This window comes from Lissotriton helveticus, chromosome 3_1 (genome assembly GCF_964261635.1).
Source record: "Lissotriton helveticus chromosome 3_1, aLisHel1.1, whole genome shotgun sequence".
Taxonomy (NCBI): Eukaryota; Metazoa; Chordata; class Amphibia; order Caudata; family Salamandridae; genus Lissotriton; species Lissotriton helveticus.
This window is the reverse complement of record NC_136061.1, coordinates 996,974,822-996,995,358: the sequence shown is the minus strand read 5'-3', so window position 1 is coordinate 996,995,358 and position 20,537 is coordinate 996,974,822.

Sequence of the window (20,537 nt, the reverse complement as noted above, 5' to 3'; positions counted from 1 at the left end):
TGTACCACCCCAGAGTGGCCACAGGCCAACGGGAGATCGAAAGATTTATAAGGACTCTCACCAAGGCCCTCCGAATCGCTGTGGCTGACAACCCTGAGCGGCACCTACAGCTGTTCCTCTGAGAATACCAAAGCACCCCCCACAGCACCACACACCAAACACCATGGGCTCTCATGTTCAATGGAACTCGTCGCGACACTCTCCCTACCTGTCCTGGCTGGGCCCCAACACCCTACAGTGAGGAAGATGCCCTAGGGCAAAGAGGAAGACGACAGAACCTTACTGCCAGCTGGACAAGAAGAGCGAAACCCCATTGGGTGAAAAGGGGGGAGAACAGTCATAATAAATTTCAGACCCGATACGAGCCGGGCCACTGGTCAGTAGTCCGTGACAAGGGAAACATGATAAATGCTGATAAAGGAGGAGAAACAGTGACACAGAACCTCTCATGGTTCAAGAAGGTGCCGGAGCCTCCCTCTGGTGAGGAAGTAAGCAGCATCCGGAGGTGTGGGAGAACAGCGGTGCGGAGCATAAGGAACCCCACTGGGGCATGCCGGTACAACCACCGCTTGCGACACCGAGTAAGGTGACGGCGGGAGAAACCCCTGAAGCATCAACATCCTGAGCGCTGGGGTCCCCGTCCACAACTCGAGGTTGTCACCCCCGGTATGGACTGAGAGAGAATCCAAGGCCAAGCTCCTGCCTCAAAGACTTTGAATGCCAGGTAAGGGGATGGCGGGTCCCCAGTCAAAGAGAAAAGGACTAAGTTGGGATGGCATGTAATGAGTCAGCGGTCTAGCTGATGGTCCCGGCTGACGCCGGATATGTTGCACTCACACACTCACGCCGGCAGGCGGAGCTGAGTTAATAAAAAAGGGGGCGTGACTGCACGTGGTCAGTCGGCACCTGATCTTTAACACCTTCAATGCTATGGAGATTTTCATCATGTGCTGAAGATGTGTATTTCCCATTGTTCATGACAAGGTCAGCTCGTCATAAGCACACGACCAGTGTACTGCATGACGAGCTGAGCTCGTCATGAGCATGGAAGGGGTTAAACTGAGTTGTGTCTCTTTTGTTGCCGCGATCCAGCTACACAGCTGCCGCGTGTGCGCAATGCCCGCAAAGTGCAAGACGCTTACACCCAGCAACGGGCAAAGGTAAGAGGAGAGGGGGGCCGCAGACCCCAAAACTTGTGCTGCCCAGGGCCGACCTCCCGCCTTGCTACACCATTGAAAAACTTAATTTCTTTTGGGCCTGGTGGGAACACCCGATAGCACAAGCACCACTGTAAATAACAGCTGTGTTCATCAAACTCTTTCTGCAGCACAATATGCCTCCTGATTTCAGTAAGTGCATCGTCTCCACTTACCCCTGCCGGCGTTGTGTCATTTTGCTGAATATCTACACGTTGTCATGTATTCATGTGTCTTCATGTCCTGGTGGTGCTGAGGTTCTGAAAGGGCAGAAGTATAAATATATCCATACAAGCTTTGCCTCTCCCCGTACATTACTTCCAATTATAACTGCTACATTTAAATCATTAAAATGCTGATTCTATATGAAAGTTTAGTTTAGGTTACTCTTAACACAAAAAAATCAGAAAACTTCCTTTCTAAGATGGTGTCTATGTTTTTTTTCTTCATGTGGTATTGTCAAGTTTGTGTTCTAAAACGCTGCCCCTCGGACCACATCCATAGCATTTCTTCTTTTGTTCCAGTTAATCTTTTTGCTGACAGCGGATGTAAGGGCTAGTTACATTTTGGAAGTTTTACTTTTGCTTTTTTATGGTTGTAGATTACTAATTGGACGAATAAAACTGTCTTGCCAAAATCTTTCCTTTGCACGTTCCTTGGTCCTGTTTATATACCTGTTTTACACGATAATAGTGCCCTGGCTGTATCCTATGTGTGTCTCAGTCTCACTCTCCTGAGACTTGCCCGATGCTGAGTGTCAGTGGCCACTGACCCATAAGGTTACCAAGGCACTTGTTAGTGCCCTTCTATTTCTGGTGCTTTGTAGTGGTTTTAAGATCTTCTTAGAGATTCTCGTTGCTCAAATGTGTGTAATTTCTGATAGTTTTATGTTTTCCTTGTCTTCGTGGCTTGATTTTGCTCACGGGAAAGTGCCACTCATAGTCGTTGAAAAGTAACTCCTAATTACACTGAAATCATGAAAATGTCACACACAGCAATCTCAAACCTTGGCAGCTATGCGTGTCCTTTATGTGACACGGCTGCTTGACCTATTCCAGCAGTGTGGTACACGTAGTATTCAAAACCTGTGTCACTTAAAATCTTACTATGCAGATATGTACTTTGTTTCCTGACTGGCAGTGAACCAGCCTAGTGCCATGCTCATCATGTAAAAGGGTATGAATTACTACTTTTAACAAACAACAAACACCCCCGCAGCCCACCCAGTGCGGGGGGGCCCCCAGTCTTCAGTACTTGAAGGGGGCCCCCTCGAGAAATTAATCCTGCCTGCGCTGGGCTTGGAGGACTCGTTCTGATTACCAGCCACGGATATATATTGTGTATTTTCCTGCTGCCCCCTCTGTCAGCCCCGCCCAGCCTGCCTGGAACAGACATAGTTGCGAATCTTCGGCACGGGCGGGGCTGCTCAATTAAGAAAGTCATTGAACGAGGCTCCGCTTCCTGCTCTGGTCTCGTCTTTCCCTGGAGCATTGAGCGCGAAAAAATTAATGACGATGTTAAGTGTGCCTGCCCTGCTGTTCACACTTAAACTATACAATGAGTGGCGCTGCCACCTGCCCCTCCAGCCTGGAAGTTCCAGGGTTATACCCACCTGAAGGAGAACTGAATGCGACTCTGCACCAACTCGAAAAAAACATTGAAATGCTCCGCCCCGGGCCCAGCGCGGATTGAAGGCCTTTTCAGGGCCCCGGGCTATGCTAGCTGGTGTGTTGCAGGCAAGGCTTCACCCTACTGAGGAGGGCTATGGCGAGAAGGAGGAGGAGGAGTCCTACCAACTGCAGAGGAGCAAGGATGAGCAGGTGTACCCATAGCGGGTGAGTGTGTGGGACCCCTTCACTCCACTTCTGTGTTCCTCTGTTTAAACACCGGCCCTCCTGCCTCACACTCAGCCTCGCGCTCTTTTTTAGGTCGAGGTACTATCCGGTTCGTCAGAACCGGAAGTAGCGAGATCTTATGTTTCTTAGAGGGGCTCTTAATCCCGCCTCTGATTTTGGCTCTCTCCCATTGGCTGGCTTCCTAAATGGAGGCCAGCCATTGCAGGAGAGAGCCGTCACTCCAAATAGGCTCCGTCCTTTTCGGATTTGGAGGTGTGTTCGGCGTTCTTCTTTCCACTTTTTAGCCACGCCTACTTTTGAATACCGAACACGCCCCCAAATCCGAAAAAAACCGGAAGCTTGTGTCCGCCATTGTTTGTCTCGTCTGGCCGTGAGAGGACATGAGGCAGCCCGCTGGTAAGTTTTGCTAGCTCTTGCACCAGCCTTGCACAAGCCGTGGCCGTTCTGTTGTGGCTCCCGCTGTCCTCCCTCCCGCTGTTCCCGTCTGTCCGCTAGTAGGATACATAAATTAATTAAATGGATATAGTAAACTTGCGGGAGGTTTGACCCGTCAATGTTTACAGTGTCTGCGCAATACTGTTTACATTCGTAGAACACGCCCTATACAAGCTCTTGCACCAGCCTTGCACAAGCCGTGGCCGTTCTGTTCCGGGAATTGCGTCCATTTTCCAGCTCCGCCCCATTTGTAATGGTGTCACTGTCTCAATCATGGAAATAAAAAAGTGGTCGGCCATTCCGTTAAGCTTTAACTCCTCTCGAAAAACCCATGTCGCCCGGATTTTTGAGAGAACGTAAATCATAATTTAATTAAATATTGCTCCTATTAAGAACGTGTAGAAAAGTGTTAACTAACCAAAAAATCCCCCTCCCGCTGTTCCCGCCCCCTCCCGCTGTTCGTGTCTGTCCGTGTCCTCTGTGAAGGTGCCCAAAACATACTTTGGATAAGGGCTAGCAATCACTTGTGCAGTATTTACACTGCCCCAGGGGTGTGAGGGGACCTCTGAACCGCAAACGTTGCTTTATTTTTCAAACGAACTGTAGATGGGGTGCTGCACTTGTTGAAACTTAAAGTTGGACTGAAATCCATTCGGGGTCAATCCAACAGCGATAGTTAGTCTTCACTTTAAAACAAACGGGCATCTTCAGTTTTTGTCTCCTCTCTTGTCCTTCTGTATCTAGCATCAACTCTTCCCCCTTACAATATATTTATAGTCCGTCCTTAGTGTCTTTGCCCATACCCTTCCCCTGTGTGCCCGCCCTAGTCCCTCTTCGGTGTCCCTGACTACCCCGCCCCCTTTTGTGCCCTAGCTGTCAGCGCCAGCAAGTGCTTCGGAAGGTCTGCCTGTTTACTCTGTTCTTCCCTATGGCGCTCAGCCGGCGCCTCTGGGTGCGCATTGCCTATGCGTCGATAGGGACACTGATCGGAGTTTCTGCCTTCCTGGCATGAAACGTGGCTTTTGGACTGCCCTGGACGGCGGCCATGGGGGGTCTTTCAGGTAGGAAAGTGTCGGGTTGAAAAAGAAAAGTAGGACATAAGGTACAGTAGGGAAGGGCCATGTCATGGCTACAGTTGCGGGAGGAGAGGGTCGCAACAATATGGGGAGGGGTTTTATCAGGTAATGTGGGGGTCTAATGTCCTGGGAGATATCAGTGCTAATATTTAGCGGTCCCATGCAGTAGGGGAATTCTTCAGGTACAGTTGGCCAGGCTTTTAGATCTGCAGAAACGTTTGTTCTTCAACACCACAGGCTAGGAAGACAGCTTAAAACAGAGGCGCTGCCAGGTACATTAGCATGAGCGAGGGTCGGAGGCCAGTACTACATGAATGTGGTGGTGAGATAGTAAACAAAAGTGTGCCAGGTGTGGGGAAGCGGTGATCACAGAATGTGGACTTTCAGGTGCAGCAAGGGTGAATGGAGATTGTTCCAGGTACAGGTAGGGAAGGGAGCAGCATTCGAGAAACGGTTTGTGTCAAGTGCCACAGGTTTATGTGGCCCAAGTTGGAATAAGCAGGGCGCTCTACCGGGTATTTATTTGTAATTTTGCAATTTTTATATAGCGTGGACATGATCCGAAGGCTTCAGAGCGCTTTACAACAGTAGCAGGGTACCTGAGTTACAGCGAGTTACAGTTATGCGAGCGTGCAAATCTCTTGAACAATTTATAACCAGCTACACTTAAAGATTTACTAAGTGGAACTACAATTTCTCCGAATATTTCTTTCTTTGGTCGACAAATCTTTGCCACTGTGTTAGAATGGAGCACAATCTGAATACATTGCTAACTAACAACATTTAATGTTTGGTCAATGATGAGTGGTTTGATTAAGATTCAAAAGCTTTAATTTCATAAAAGGGATTAGTTTGTATTTTTGTTCTTTTATTCAGGTTAGACAGAACAGTTTGTTTACTGAAATATAAACAATCATTATTCAATCAATCAAGGTTCAAAAAGCGCGGCTAATCACCCAAATGTGTGTGGCTATGTGTGTGTGTCTGTGGCTCTGTGTGGGTGGCTCTGTATGTGTGGGTGGCTCTGTATGTGTGGCTCTGTGTGGGTGTCAATGCAATAGGTCATGCATTTGCGAGCTATTAAGCTATTGGCATTGTAAATGACAATGCCATTTATTTAACGATTAAGTTAGTGGCAATGTAAATGACAATGCCATTTATTTATGATTTAAAAAAAAATAAAAAAATGTCATGAGCAATGCCAATAGCTCTACCTTTAATAATGCCAAAACCATTGCATTGTAAATGCTTGTTATTTAAACCAATGTTTCCGTGACGCAAAACTCGAGGCTTGCTTGCAGCGTAACTACAGCCCCCAACATAAGAAATAGTTAGCCCTACCCTGTCAATCACCTCCTTTACCACCCCCGCCAATTGCTGTCCTTAGCTATCAACATTCATTCAGTCCCTGAAGTGCAGAGCCCTGCAGTAAGAATGGACTCTGAAGGGACAAGCCTGGGCCAGAGAGGGCCTCACTCAGCCCTCCACCAGAGAGAGCAAGGGGAGGGGGGGAGGGGGGACGTGCTCCTGTCTCCCCACCTCGTCATGTGCTTTGTCTCTGTTAGCTTTTCTGTTTGTGAGTTCCTGTTCTATACTATACCTTTGTGTTTCCCTTCTGTGCTTAATTTACTGTCAGGCCCTTGGGTTCAGAAATCTGTTGCCCAGTTCTAAAGCAATCAGCCGACGGGATTGCTCATTAGGGCAAGCGCCTGCTGCTGAGATCTGTGGATGTCATGCAGGTGGCCGGTTTATATCCGAACTCGGCTTTTATTCTCTTTTAAGCGCATAGAGCTGCCAACACGGAGTTCCTTTCTTGTTTAGGCAAGGGTTCTAATCTCGACTTCCCGGTTGATTCATTTTCTGTACTTTACTTTATTATACTATAAAATCAGTGGCAGAACACGGAAGCCCATAATGATTGGAATGGCGACCGGAATTTTAATAATAATAATAATAATAATAATAATAATAATAATAATAATCCACATTTGTAAAGCGCACAATCACCCGTAAGGGTCTCTAGGCGCTGGGGGCCGTCGGGAAGATTAAGTAAGCTATTGCCCAGAGTCACATGGTGCTGGGCTAACCTGCCGCCGGAGCCGGGGATCGAACCGTGATCCCCAGATTCCGGAGTCAGTCGCCCTAGCCGCGGTGCCTCTCCTTTTGAGGTTTTGTTGCTATTTTCCGCATAAATATGGATTTGTCATACGATCTATCATCTGCTGCATGCAGGTTCGGGGCTCTTAACCTATCACCAGCATTGAGTCAGCCAATACAGATGCTTCTTTACCGCCAAGATACCCTTCCTATAGGCTATGCATACAGCATTATTTGCAGAAAAGAATTAAAAAAAACATGTTTCTAGCTCAAAAAGTTAAAAAAAATGCAGCAACACATGTTGCTGCTTTGTGGAAGGGTTGACCGATCACATTTCTATTACTTATTACAGCATCTAGGTGTCAAACTGGTTCTAGTGAGTTTAAAGCGTTTGACCAAATAGTATTACCCCATTATTTTGTCACTATTACACGTAAGCACTATCACAAAGTGTGCTGTTTTACACTGCATCATTTTGTTTTTTTGCCACATAATTTGGTCTTCCCCACCACATAACTTGGTCATCCCTGACCGCATAATTTCAGTGGCTCTGATTATTGAGTAGTACCGGGCCGTCCAAATTGAGTGTGTATGGGGTATTTCTATAGCACAAACCTAACCCAAAGGCAGTGGAGTGGGGCATTTTACAAGGGCCTCAGTGCCACAGATATTGCTTCCAGGGTGGATACCTCACTCCACATCACCATTGGCAGTGCTCCCTGTTTTGAACTATTGACCTACAAATCACTACTATCAGCTGTTTGTCTAATTAGTTCAGTAGACCCAAACCATGACTAGAACACCCAGAATGCATGAAGTTGAGACACAAAAGCCCAGGAATGGAATCTGTCTGTAATGGCATGGACAGATGTGGTCGGTCCCCTAATTTCTGCACAAGTGACAGCTATGCTGTGTACAGTGGGGTGTGCTAGGAAACAGGCCAGATAACTCAACACGCATAGTAGTCCTTAAAGTCAGAGCCCCGATCGATACACAAATATTACCTGCCCACGCGAGGTTCTTATCAGGTTTGCCTCATAAAACTCCTTTTTACTCATCCAAAAGCCTCCTCCTACTGCTAAGACCTAATAAAAATAAATTAAAAAACTTCACTCTCTTATCCCCCCACTATCCTTTTCAATCAAAATTAACAGACTAACATGTTCACTTCTTAAATTCCATATTCAACTATTTTAATATACTACCCAAATAACGGAATAACATATCCACTACTCAAATTACTTCATATTTATACTATACTAATTTTCAACACTAATCCTTTATGGGTTCCGGAGTGGCGTGCTACTCACCAGAAAAGCGATTCAACACCCATCAGGGGTAGCAAGTGCTATATGAATGCAAATCTTTCTTCCCCTTTTATCCCTCTGCTATCCTTCTCACTCCAAATAACTGACTAATATCCACCACTGAAATTACTTCATATTTCACCATATTAATTCACCATTAATCCTTTATAGGCTTCCTGAATAGCGTGCGTCAACAAGCGAGCGATAAATAAATACAAACCTTTGTCCTCCTCTATCCTTCTGCTATCATTCCAAATCCAAATAACTGACAAACCTATCCACCACTTGAAATGTACTTGCATGTTTCACTATACTAATTCAACATTAATCCTCTATGGGTCCCGGAGTAGCGTGCTACTCGCTGAAAAAGCGCTTTGACACCTCGTCAGGGGTAGTGAGCGCTATATAAATGCAACTACAATACAATACAATACAAAGGAAGTGCTCCAGTGATTGTGATTAGAAAGCCTGCACTTGATGGGGTCATGATAAACTGTTGACTTCGACACAGTACCTGCTAGGGCCTCTCCATGCCCCCACCCCTCCACAATGGAAGGGTCGACGTCTGCTTCAGAGACCTACCCATATTTGTTGAGTAGGCTGAGCCGCGACCTGTGCAGACGCTCGGCAAGGCCAGAGTTTGGCATGCACAGAATAAGGTAAGGTGAGTCCTTATTCTTATAGGCAGTTCTGCGTACTGCAGCTGCTTGATGGCTGACACTGCAGGGACTGTATTTCTGCAACCGCTACCTTAAATTGAGAATATCACCCTGAGAAGTTGCTGTTGGGAGCTGGATAGCAAGCCTCCAGCCTAAGGATGAGTTTGCAGGAATAGCAAAAGGCAAAGTAAAGGACAAAGTATTGGCAACAAAACCATGCATGTCTTTAGTTTTCCCTGTTCAAACCATCAAATATAAACCATGCAGTTGCAGATATGCGTGTTTAAGCGCATTAAATAAAATAGCAAATCAGGAATGGACTAATGTTACCATAGAGCTGTTTTTGAAAGGTCTATTGGTGGTGATACAGTCTCCTCACACATTTATTCAACTATTTGTTGAACCTGAAGTAACTATTATGTAGAGATGCTGAGATGAACATAATGCGCTTTCAGCAAGTTATGAATTTTTAAGCAACAGCCCATACCAAATAAAAAAGAAATCAAACTACAAATCCCAGAATGCAGTAAGGGGTTGGCTATAAAAGCCATGGATGACCAAAGTTCCAATTCATAATGATGACACATGGGTTATCACCTTTCTGACATATCGTGACATGATGTTGAAGCAAAGGCACCAGTCAAAAGTTTCAATTCCGTACAGTGGTAGAAGTGGGGCATGACTGGTGCAACCATATGAAAGTAAAAGCAAACTTCACAGAGGCAGCACAATGGATTTGATATTTGGAGGTCCATATATTTTTTTCTCCAAAAGTTAATTTAAGTAAATTAAGAATAAAAGTAATTCAATGAGAATCCTTATTTTTAACGCAGTGTGAATGTGTCCACCAGATAGCTGCCCTGTGGCAGTGAGATGAAGAACGTCCCTCAGTCCTAGCTTTACAGCGAAAAGTACTGTACATTCTGGGGCTTGTATTTGTACTTTTCTCACTGACAGACTATCATATCAGGCCAGTACTAGTCAGGACTGCTGTATTAAATGCCTAAAGTCAAAGCACACAGTGATGTACTGCAGCAGCACGTTCATGAGATAATAGTATTTATTATTGCCAACAAAGGTAAATATTTCTTAAGCAGCGTGATGTAACTCCTAATTGCCAAGCAAACAAATGCTAGCACTCTGCCATTTCTACACAGTTTATACAGAGGGGTTTTAAAGCATTGGCAAAGTGGGCTCTGGTCCAAGGTCCCAGCCTTTCAGCCCACACCCCCCATAAAGCCAGCTATGTTCTTGACCTGATGATCTTGAATCATTTTTAAACAGAATGCTGCAAACTGTGTTTATTTTCTTATCATTTATTTTTATTGTGCAAGAGTCTATCACAGACATTTTGCAGACAAAATGTGTTTATGTTTCATGCAATATCCAAATAAAATGTTTCTTTTAGATCAATACAGGACCTCACATATGAGAGATAGGAGGGTGTGACTGAGATTATTTGCAGTAACATTAGTGAGCTGCTGCTGTGTTACAATACTGAAAACACACTTCACTATCCCTAAATATCAGATATAGACACATTTAGAATATGACTAAAGAGGGCATGAAGGAGCTGAAACTGTATCATAAAATGAAAGCTGTTCCCAACAGGCCCCCCCCCCCCCCAAAATACATTTGGCCCAGGGCCTGCAAAATCCTTAAAATGTCCCTGAGTTTATACTCAGAACGTTTGAAGAATGGGACAAGGCTTTACTGCTGGTTTCTATTGTGTCACTCAAAGGCAATGAAAGTTCACACACAATCACACTGAACCAAAGAATTGTCACACAAAAGCAATCGGAACCTTAGCAGCTATGTTGCCTCGGGATCGGCTCGCCAGGCTCGCAAAAAAGTGAGTGCATGAGACTGGGTGACGTTATAGTCTCCTAGTTGCACTTGCTATGCTATAAAATGTTATTTCTCCTCAGGGCAATGCTCAGGACCCTGGCAAGGGTGGGGCTGGGAGCCCCAGAGAGAGCATTCTCCACAGGGCACAGCCTTTGAGAAGGGACGAGGCTGCACAGAGCTGACAGGGGCAGGAGAAGGTTTGCAGCTCCAGCAACAGGATCTGCTGGGACCCATTTAAAGGTAAACAAGCATTTGCCATGCAATTGGTCTCGCATTAAATACCAAGCACTCTGCTTGATATGCTATAAAGCCTACATAGGGGTGACTTAATAATATTTTAATGACAGGTTTTGACCTGTGAAAAGTGTTTATTTTCACAGATCGAATAGCAGTTTTTACACTGCATCAGCCAGGCTATAATGGTAGGTCTGAAGCCATGTTTGCACTACACTGTAGTGGATGGTACAATAGGTGCTGCTGTCCACTAGTTAGATTAGCTAAATGTCCAGGTAGGAGTCATTCACAACAACCACTTTATATTTATCAGTGTCACATGAGTGATCCCACAAATCAATAGAGTGACCCGAGGGTTTATATCAAAAATATATTCACTTTATTTTTGATTATGCAATTTAGATTTTTTCAAAAACTGGCAACAGACAGACTAACATAACATGTAAACTAAATGCTAGTCTACATACACCTACAGCAAAATGTGTGGCTACGTACTCTAAACCACAACAAAGTAAGTAATTACACATAGAAATTCACAAATCAATTTGCACAGTGAATTATACAGTGTATTGCATGTCAGGTGTTAAGCGTCGACGTTTCGGTCCATGCTGGTCAAGTAGATCCGTCGGACCATCTTCAGGACAAAGACGTTGCACAGCAATGTGAGAAATAAAACGCCACTCAGGTCGTTATGTCAAAATGTCGCCACGTAATTTAATCAGCAGCTATGCGCCGGCTCTTCGAAGTCCGTGCATAATCAAAAATAAAGTGAATATATTTTTGATATAAACCCTCGGGTCACTCTATTGATTTGTGGGATCACTCATGTGACACTGATAAATATAAAGTGGTTGTTGTGAATGACTCCTACCTGGACATTTAGCTTATCTATCTGATATTACCCAGTCCCGGTGGGATTATTGGGTGGCTCTATTCTATATATTGCTGTCCACTAGTGGCATATACCTTACAGGGTTTGGGTTGACACTGTACCATATACTTAGGGTCTTTTAGGTGATAAAGAGTACACAAATTAAACTGCTTTAAAAGGGAGGATAATGGCACTTTACTTACTAGTTGTTCTTACAGCCAGCCAGAACAGATAGTGTAAAAATCGGGGCATACACCATGCAAAAGATTTGATACAATTGTGTATAATTTTGCCAGGGGCTGCAGTGACTTCCTCAAGGCACTAAGTTATGCCTCTGTGTTAATGGTTGATTTTGAAAGTGCCCATTAAATAGTTTTGCCTTGAGTTGATTTCCGTCAGTGGAGATGTGGCAAGGTACTCTTGATGAATGGAGAGATGATTTAAAGAGTGTAATTTGCCAAGCTCAACAGTGCACTCGTTTGTATATTCACCTTGGCAATATAACAAACTTTCACTGATGACGTTTCTGAGAAGAGATGGATTGGTAGTCTCTGTTATTGACCTTTGATTTGGTTTTCTGCAGAGTTTTTTTAATCTTAGAAACAGTTGGTTCATCTATTTATTAGTTCTGAGTTTTAGTAGGAATCTTTGTTCGAGTTTACACTTGACTTCTTCATAAATAATCATCCTGTACTCCTAACTATATTTTTTGTCCTCAGTGTTTTTAAAATATCTTTGTTTGGACGCTGTAGATAAACAACTTCATCAGTATTGCTAGGTTTGTCATGTGGCAGGAATTTATTCTGATTCTGTCCATTGGTGTGCATCATACTGAGATGTATATTTTTGTAATATATCTGCACCACTTTACATTTAAACCTCACATTAACGCCCAGCCTACTGCCATACATCCATACACTCACTGCTATCTACATCACTACATATACCAGACAGACAGACCAAGCACATTTCTAAAGGATTTAAATATGTGAAGAACTGATATTCATTTGTATATCCCTGCCCAAGCAAGTTAAGGGACCGCTGCTCTTAATAATAAGGTTAAAGACTTATCTAAGCTCTGAGCTGCAATGCATGCTAATGAACACCAAGTCCATGTCTAAACAAATTGGAAATGTAACTCCAAACTAAAGGTATGTATTCTGATACACCTTGAGAAATGGCTTAATGGCGACCATGGGCCAGTCTTAAACAACTTCATATTACACACCTATACATGTAATTGAAAGCAACGAGGGGAAGTGACCTTCCTGTTAAACCCAAAAGAAGCATTACAATGACTAACTTATATAGGCACAATGCTGTATTTTACCTCATGACTAAATACATTCTTGTTGGATGGATATCAACCATCCCCGACCAGAGGCCAGCGTTAGTGATGCTTTTGTTTTCTTTTACTGTTGACTGTTTTGGTATATTGATCATGAACTTACAGTCTTTCCAGAACTCCACGCCTGACTCGTAATAGACTGCCACAACCACACGAGCCTTTTTCGATACACCTGACTCACTTGTGACTGTCGCCTCGCAACCAACCGGCATTCGAGATATGCAGCGCCCTGGCTTCCGGATACCTTTGCTGCAGGTGCCTCAGCCTTGATTTGATCTTTTTGAGGCGTCCTGTGACATGAACATTGGGGCATTTGATGTGTGATGGCCAGGCCCTTCTTTTTTTTTTTTTTTTGTCAAATCTGTTTATTAGCAGTTTTTTGAAGATATCACAGTACATTAGATATTTCAACAGTATCAGCTCAGTAATTGGGCATGTCAGATGCGCATTCAGAGACATTGTGGCATACAGTTAAGTGGTATAAGGCCACAGGTGTAATAAGAAGGAAGGATCACCGCCCAGTACAGGCGAAAGCGCATGTTGCTGGGGCAGCCGCCCCAAAGTAGGTCCATGACTGTCCACACGCTAAGCTTATGATGGCCAGGCCCTTCTGTCCGTTAGTGAAGAGCCAGAACAGGCATACATAAACATATGTTTTGGATCTCTAATCTTGCTTCAGAATAACTGAGCAGAGTTCATCATTCATCATAATTGGAGTCACCTATTATTCTCATTGAGTGAGTGGAAGAGAAGCATGTGATTAGCACAGAAGAAACACTGCAGTGTTTGGGGAGAGGCACTGGTAAGACAGAGTGAGGGAGAACAACTGTGCAGACACTAATTGGACTGAGCGATGAAGAAGCAGTATTCAGAAAAATAACAGGGTAGTGAGCAAGAACACAGTGATGACAGAGTACAGGAAGAGTAGGAGAAGAAAGTGGGTAGCAACACTGCTGACATTATTGGGGGGTGGCAGTACGCATACCGGGGATTGTGGTAAGAGCCGTGCAAACCATGTATGGGGAGAGCACAAACTGGACAGATCTTCGGAGAGAGGCAATGGGCTGGTAGTTCCTTTGTTCCTCCTTGGGACCCAGGTAAGTCTCGCTTAACAGCCAGCACAAGCTGTCTGGTTGCGAAAGATCTGTGGTGAGCTTACAGCCCGTCCACTACTTACCATTGGTTGGCTTTATTATGACTCGTTTTCTTTTTCAATGACATGCCTTCTTCTTCTAGTGTTTGTCCATCCCCTGGAGCATAGCCTCTTTACAATCCTTAAAATCAAAGGAATAACTGATTACGGGTTAAAAGTTGATTTGTCACTTGTATCCTTTCACTACTCACGTTAAGGGAACTATCTTTTTCTTTTGCAATCAGCGCTCAGTGAAAGTGTATATGCAGCAATCTCCCTCTTGTGTTGCTCACCCCACCCTCAAATAACTGCCCCAACCCACAAGCTGTGTTGCTCTCTACACTTTCCAGCTTTTCTGTAAAAACAGAGCAACAAAGGTATTTTTGCTTGGGTATGGCTGAGGAGCAGAGTTTGAGGGTTGTTTTTGTTTTATCTGTTGCATTCCACATATTGCTTGAAAGCAGAAGCTTTGGCACACAAAGGCTTTTATGGTCCTGGGGTTAGGGTCATCTGCTGTACTCATTCACTCACCTCAGGCCTGAGACAGATGTACCGGCTGGTGCCCCTAAATCTGCCCCCTATGCTATTGTATAGAACCAAGTGGCTGAATCCTGTAGAAAGTAAACTAGATCTTGGCAGACCTTTCCCTTTACATTCTGACATTTTCTTACTCTTTTTAGGTCTGGCGTTAGCCAAGACCTTTTGATTTTACCAAAATAATATGTATAATATACTTACTTAAAGGGTCTTTCAGCCACCTCTCTTCACTTATTGATCTGTTGTTGTGTCATTCCGATTTTGCTTCCGCTCACTAAGGCATACAGTATGAGGCAAGGGGTCAGCCCACTTAAGCCTCTGATTAACATGACTTTAAGTGACTGCATTTTCCTCTTTCACGAGGTGGACATCCACACGGAAGGTAGTTTTTTAACGCCAGTGCTGCCTGATGTGATAGTAGGATGTACTTGTAGTTATCACAGGGCACATTGTAGCTTTATCAGCGCCTGTCTTCTTCCAATGCTGTAGTAAATTCCTTTTGAAGTGGGCTGCTGCTATTTCACAGTATATCCTATTATATGTTCCTGGACTCAGTTTCACCAGTGGTTCTTTAATAAACTTTGCCCAGGAAGAAAACCAAACTTCATTGTGATTAATTTGCAGCACACTTGTAACAGTTTTATTTAAATATAGTTGGAGTGCAATTTGGGTGTTAGTACCCAATATTTTATACTGTGAACCCTCATTCATTATTTCTTTTGTTCCTTTTTTCACCTTCTTTCAATCTTTCTCTATCTTTGTTTTTTTGCCTTTATTTTTCTTTCGACTTTTCTCTGTCTTTCCTTTTTCATTCTTTACGTTTCGTTTCTTCTTTCTTTCTTTCGTGCCTTCTTTTTGCCTCTTTCTTTCCTCCTTACTTTTTTGCTGCCTTCTTTTTTTCTTTCCTCCTTCTTTCTTTCTTGCATGTTCCTTCCTTATTTCTCGTTTGCCCCCCACCCCGCCTTGAGACTCTTGCAGGTGAGTATGAGTAGTGTGCTTACAACTCTGAGTCATTGATTGATTTTCATTGTTTCTTCATTTTTTTCCTACTTTCCTTGTTTCATTACTTCTTTCTTTTTTGTCTTCTTTCCATGTTCTTCCCGTCTTTGTTTTTCTTTTCTATCTTTATTTCTTGCCTTCTTACCTTTTTCCTTCTCTTTCTTTCCTTGCCTTTTTTCTTCTTTCTTTACTTTGCTTACTTTTTTTGCCTTCTTCCCCCTTTTCTTTACTTCTTTATTTCCTTCTTTCTATTTTGCCTTCTTTTTTTCATATTCTCTCTTTTTTATTCTTTCTTGCTTTCTTTTGTGCCTTCTTTCCCTTTTCTTTCTTATTTCGCTTCTGCCACCTCGCTTTATTTCCTTCTTTCTTTATTTCCTTCTTTCTTTTTGCCTTCATTCTATGTTTTTTAATCTTTCTTTTGGCATTGTTTCCTTTTCTACCCTTTTTTCCTCTCTTTCTTTCTTTCTTTTTTTGATGCCTTTTGCCCTTTTTTCTTCTTTCTTCTTCTCTCCTTTCTTCCTTTTTTCATTCCTTCCTTACTTCATTCTTTAGCCTTCTTCTTTCCTTTTTTTCTGCCTTTCTTCCATTTTTTGTCTGCCTTCGTTCCTTTTTTCCTTCCTTCGTTCCTTTCTTCCCTTCTTTCTCAAATTCATAGCTAGCTGCCAATACCAGACATATGGCTATTTTAGGTTTTTGTTGGCCAAGAACTTTTGATTTTACTAAAAGAATGTATAACACAATTACTTATAGGTGTTTTCAGGCAGACTTCATCCATTAGTTTATTATTGTGTCATTCACATGTTCTTCCCTACATTTCAGAATACATCAAGGGGCAATATTATCTCCCTTTGCCATTGACTGACTTCACTATGAGTTATAGTGGACTGCCCTTTCACAAGGTGGACATCCACACACAAGGTAGTTACCTTCTGTGCCAGGTGTACCATGGTAATGTGTACTTTTTTGAGACCAGAAAACAGTCTCCATACGGTACATGGGGTGAAAACCAGACTGACTAACATTCAACAATTTGTCAGTTTCCAAATAGTTAGAGAGCTGCTTGTTAACTAATTGTTCCAATATGTTTGCAAATGCTTGAAGCAGGAAAATGGGTCTGTAATTTAATGAAATACTGAGGGTCAGTAGAGGCCTTCTATAGGAGAGGAACCAGTTTGGTCTGCTTCCATCCAGTAGGGAGGTTGTGTAGGGTACTCAGCAGTCAACTACCTAACACATTGACTTCAGTGCCCACCCAAGCGCTTGTCTTTCCAGTAAAAAGGTACTTCCACGCACTTAATGCTATACAATCCAATTTGTTATACAAGATAGCGTCCCTGGGTGTGATGCTTCTCCATGGTGGTCCAGCCCTGATTTCTGTTTACTAGTCCCTCCCAGGTGCCCCCTCTCTGTTTTGCCCCTGCCTGGAAAGCAGGTAAAGTGTTTGTGTCTTCTTTTAGAGTTCCCACTGTCAAACCTTGTGTTAAATTGGGTTGGTAATTCCCTGTTTCTCGCTCCTCTCAAGCAGTCCAGACAGCTACTCCTCATGTCTGATACAGGGGCCGTAGTGAGCAAGGATTCCTTAAAGCTGCAAAGGAGGCTCAGCACAGACTGCGCCAATCTCTGTACCTTCCCAGCTCAGTCCTGTGATGCTGCTGCTGCTCCAGGCCCAAAAGTAGATGCAGCCCTGATTGAGTCTATGATGATTATGGTCCTCTTCCAAGCCAAATGAACAGCAGCTTATCACAGTGCCCATTAGAAGCTGGTGGTGAGATGCACGAGTTACTCCCATTATGCTCTAGGGCAGTCAGCTCTCTGTGGATGCTCTTGAGTCCCAGGGACAAGCTGGGTCTCTTTCCTTATGACTTAAATGGCCTGCCAGACTTGCTCCCTCTCTCTGCAGTAAGTCATCTAGGTACTTCAGGCAGATCGACAGCTCCTCCAGCACGAAGTGCAAACTTCAGATGATGTCCTCTCACCCAGTGGAAGACTAGTTATCCTGCAGACACCAGCCCTGGTTGCACAGCAGTCCTTTGAGTACTCTACAGAGCACTCCATGCCCATGTCTGAAAGAACTTATAGTTGGAACAAAGGCAGGTGGTTTTGGTTCCTCTTTTATACATGCTTCCTAGACAGAGGAAATGGATCCACTGTCTCAAACTGCAGAACCAGTTTGGGTGGGATTTTCCTCTGTCTGCTGTCCAAAAGACAGCCTTTGTGCAGAGTGATGCTTTTCACAGCATGTAGTACTGTGGCCATCTCCAACTTGAAGCTTCCACGTCACAGGAACAATGTGTTATAAGGTTTCTGCACCTGGATATCAACAGCGCAACAAAAGGAGTAATCATGGACAGACAAAAGGGCATGACTGACCTAGAATTGTTCTCACCTTACACGAAAGAAACCGTAGTCCCACTCATCACCCCTCGAAGTCACCAAATGTCAGTGCTCAAGTAGACTACTTACCAGCACATTGTTAACAAAAAGTCTACTGGAATATCTAAAGGTAGTCCTGTCTCCATCCTCCACACCTAGGGGCAGATTTATGAAGGCCTTGCGCCGCCGGTGCAGCACTTTTTCCCATGTTAAAAATGACGCACCGGCGGCGCAAGGCCTTCATAAATCTGCCCCCTAGTGTCCGGATGTCTTCCCTCCAGCCACAGTAATGCAGTCCATACACTTCCACTGTCTGCAAAAACAGTTCCTGCCCTCCATCTTATGCTATACCAGGTCGCATCCAAAATAGATTCCACTGGTCTTATTATTCAGGCTCCCTGAAACAATCTGTTACTGCACATGTGTCACACGACCTATACACGTGCATGCACTTGACATAGAAACAGGGTGCCAGGACAAGGTTCTAAGCATACAAAAAATTATGGAACAAGGTCTGACCACGCTATTGATCCTTCCAGACTAAGGTGTGTTGCAACCACCACTTTATGCACTACGCCTAGGACAGGAAAATAAGTCTTATGTCTTTATTGGTGTACCTGTTCAGGTCGAAGGATGTCCAGGAACTCACATAGTCAAGTATATGCTTAGGTCTCTGAGCTGCATTTGAGTGTGATGCTAAAGTCAAAATAAAAATCAGGACACCAGATATACATGTAGCTTGGCAGTGAGGGCAGAGGAACATGCCTATATATCATGCAGGTGACATTGTCATCCTAGCATCAGTTGGTTTGTGAGTCATTAATCATGGAATAGATTATTCCAGTAGAGCTGAAAGTATTCATGTTGAATGGAACAATGTAGAAATGTATGATCTTCTGCCTATCAATGTAAGTTTGATCTAATCTGTGAGTGCAGGAGTGAACAGAAGTGTTGTCCAATTTGTGATGCAAGGAATTGAGGTACAGCTTTGGCCAGATGTGTTGCAAATAGGTGCAGCTGGAAAAGAAAGGCTTTGTATTTTGCTGAGGGTGAGGAGGAGCGAGAAGGGATAGTCTTTGAATATTACATCTGTGGATACTTTTTAAATAAAACAGAAGTCATCTGTGATGTTAACGGTGTCTTGATTTTTGTGGTAAAAAATACCTTTGGGTGTGACTTTTAACTGAGCTATTGTTTTTGAGAGGTTGAGAGAATGTGTTTATCATTTTTGAGGCATAGAAAAATGAGTATCGCATTTAGGTTGCAATGATAAACATCAACATGTTTACCAAAGTAGAAAGGTTGAAGAAAAGGATGATTGGATTATCTCTCCAAGAAGGTTTTGGTGATAATGTCTTCGATTTGTTTGATTAACTGATTGAGACAGCCTTGCGTAGAAAGAGGCAGATGATTTGGTACTTGCTTTGAGAAAAGGATGGGGAGGTGATGGGACCTGTATAGTGGTAGCAATCTAGTAAATTGTTGGTGAATCGTATGACCCTCTGCTTCTGCAATAGAGCTGAGATTGAGGTAATCTTTGAAACTGACCATGGTAGAAAAGTATGTTTTTTTAAATGCTGTAAGTTATGTTATGTTAACTTTTCTGTGTATACCACAGTGGCCAGTAATTTGGTTTATTAGTGCCTTTGGAGGAGAGCATTCATCTGTCTTTATAGGGTCACACTTGAGGCTTTCTATGGGGAGGGCAAGAGAAGAGAGTGGACCAATTTAGTGGTGTGTTGTTTCTGGGGAAAGATGTTTTCAGTGGTTGTGTTCTAAATAGAGGTAGGACAATCATGAGACCTGCTGTCCAAACTAGTCTGTATCTGCTGTAGTTTTCAGTTGTCTCTGTGGGTGCAGAGCAATGTGTGTGAAAATGTTCTGATTGTCAGTTTGTTTCTTGGGTATTGTTAGGTATGGCTATGTACCTGTTGTAGGTATATGGAAGGTCTGACAAATGTGGCTTTGGGTTTTTCAGGTATAAGGTGTGTGGTAGGTTGCCCTGATCTTTGAATATTTACTTCCACTTCAAAGCTAATTTGAACATTAGGTGGCCTACTGTTGGACTTGCCCTTTTTGCAGGGTTATCTCCAAACTTTTTGCCTTCTTCCTCCTATTCTTCTGACCCTCTTTTTGTTGGCTTTAGGACTCTGGGCACTTTATCACTGCTAATCAGTAGAATACAGGATGGGATGATTATGCCCTGGGTGGGAGTGGCGCTCACTATTGCCGGTATATATAATATTGCTATCCTTTGGTATATGGTGCTCAGGGAGGGGGTAATCACCCAACACCCCACAATTCAGATCCAAGGATCTGTACAACAATTCATATCAAGCCCTGGCACACATACAGACAGTGTTCTAAGTTAATCACGTATAGCAAAGAAGCAATCATGTTGTATATAGATGAATTTAATGTTCTCTTGTTGTAGCTCCAGCCAACACGTGTTTCGTCGATCGGGACGAGACCCGCGACTTACTCAGGGCTGTAAGTATACCGGAAAGTGTTATGAGCCTTCTGGCTGGTTATAATTCCGTCCCAGCCTTAGTGCGGCTGGGAAAATTCC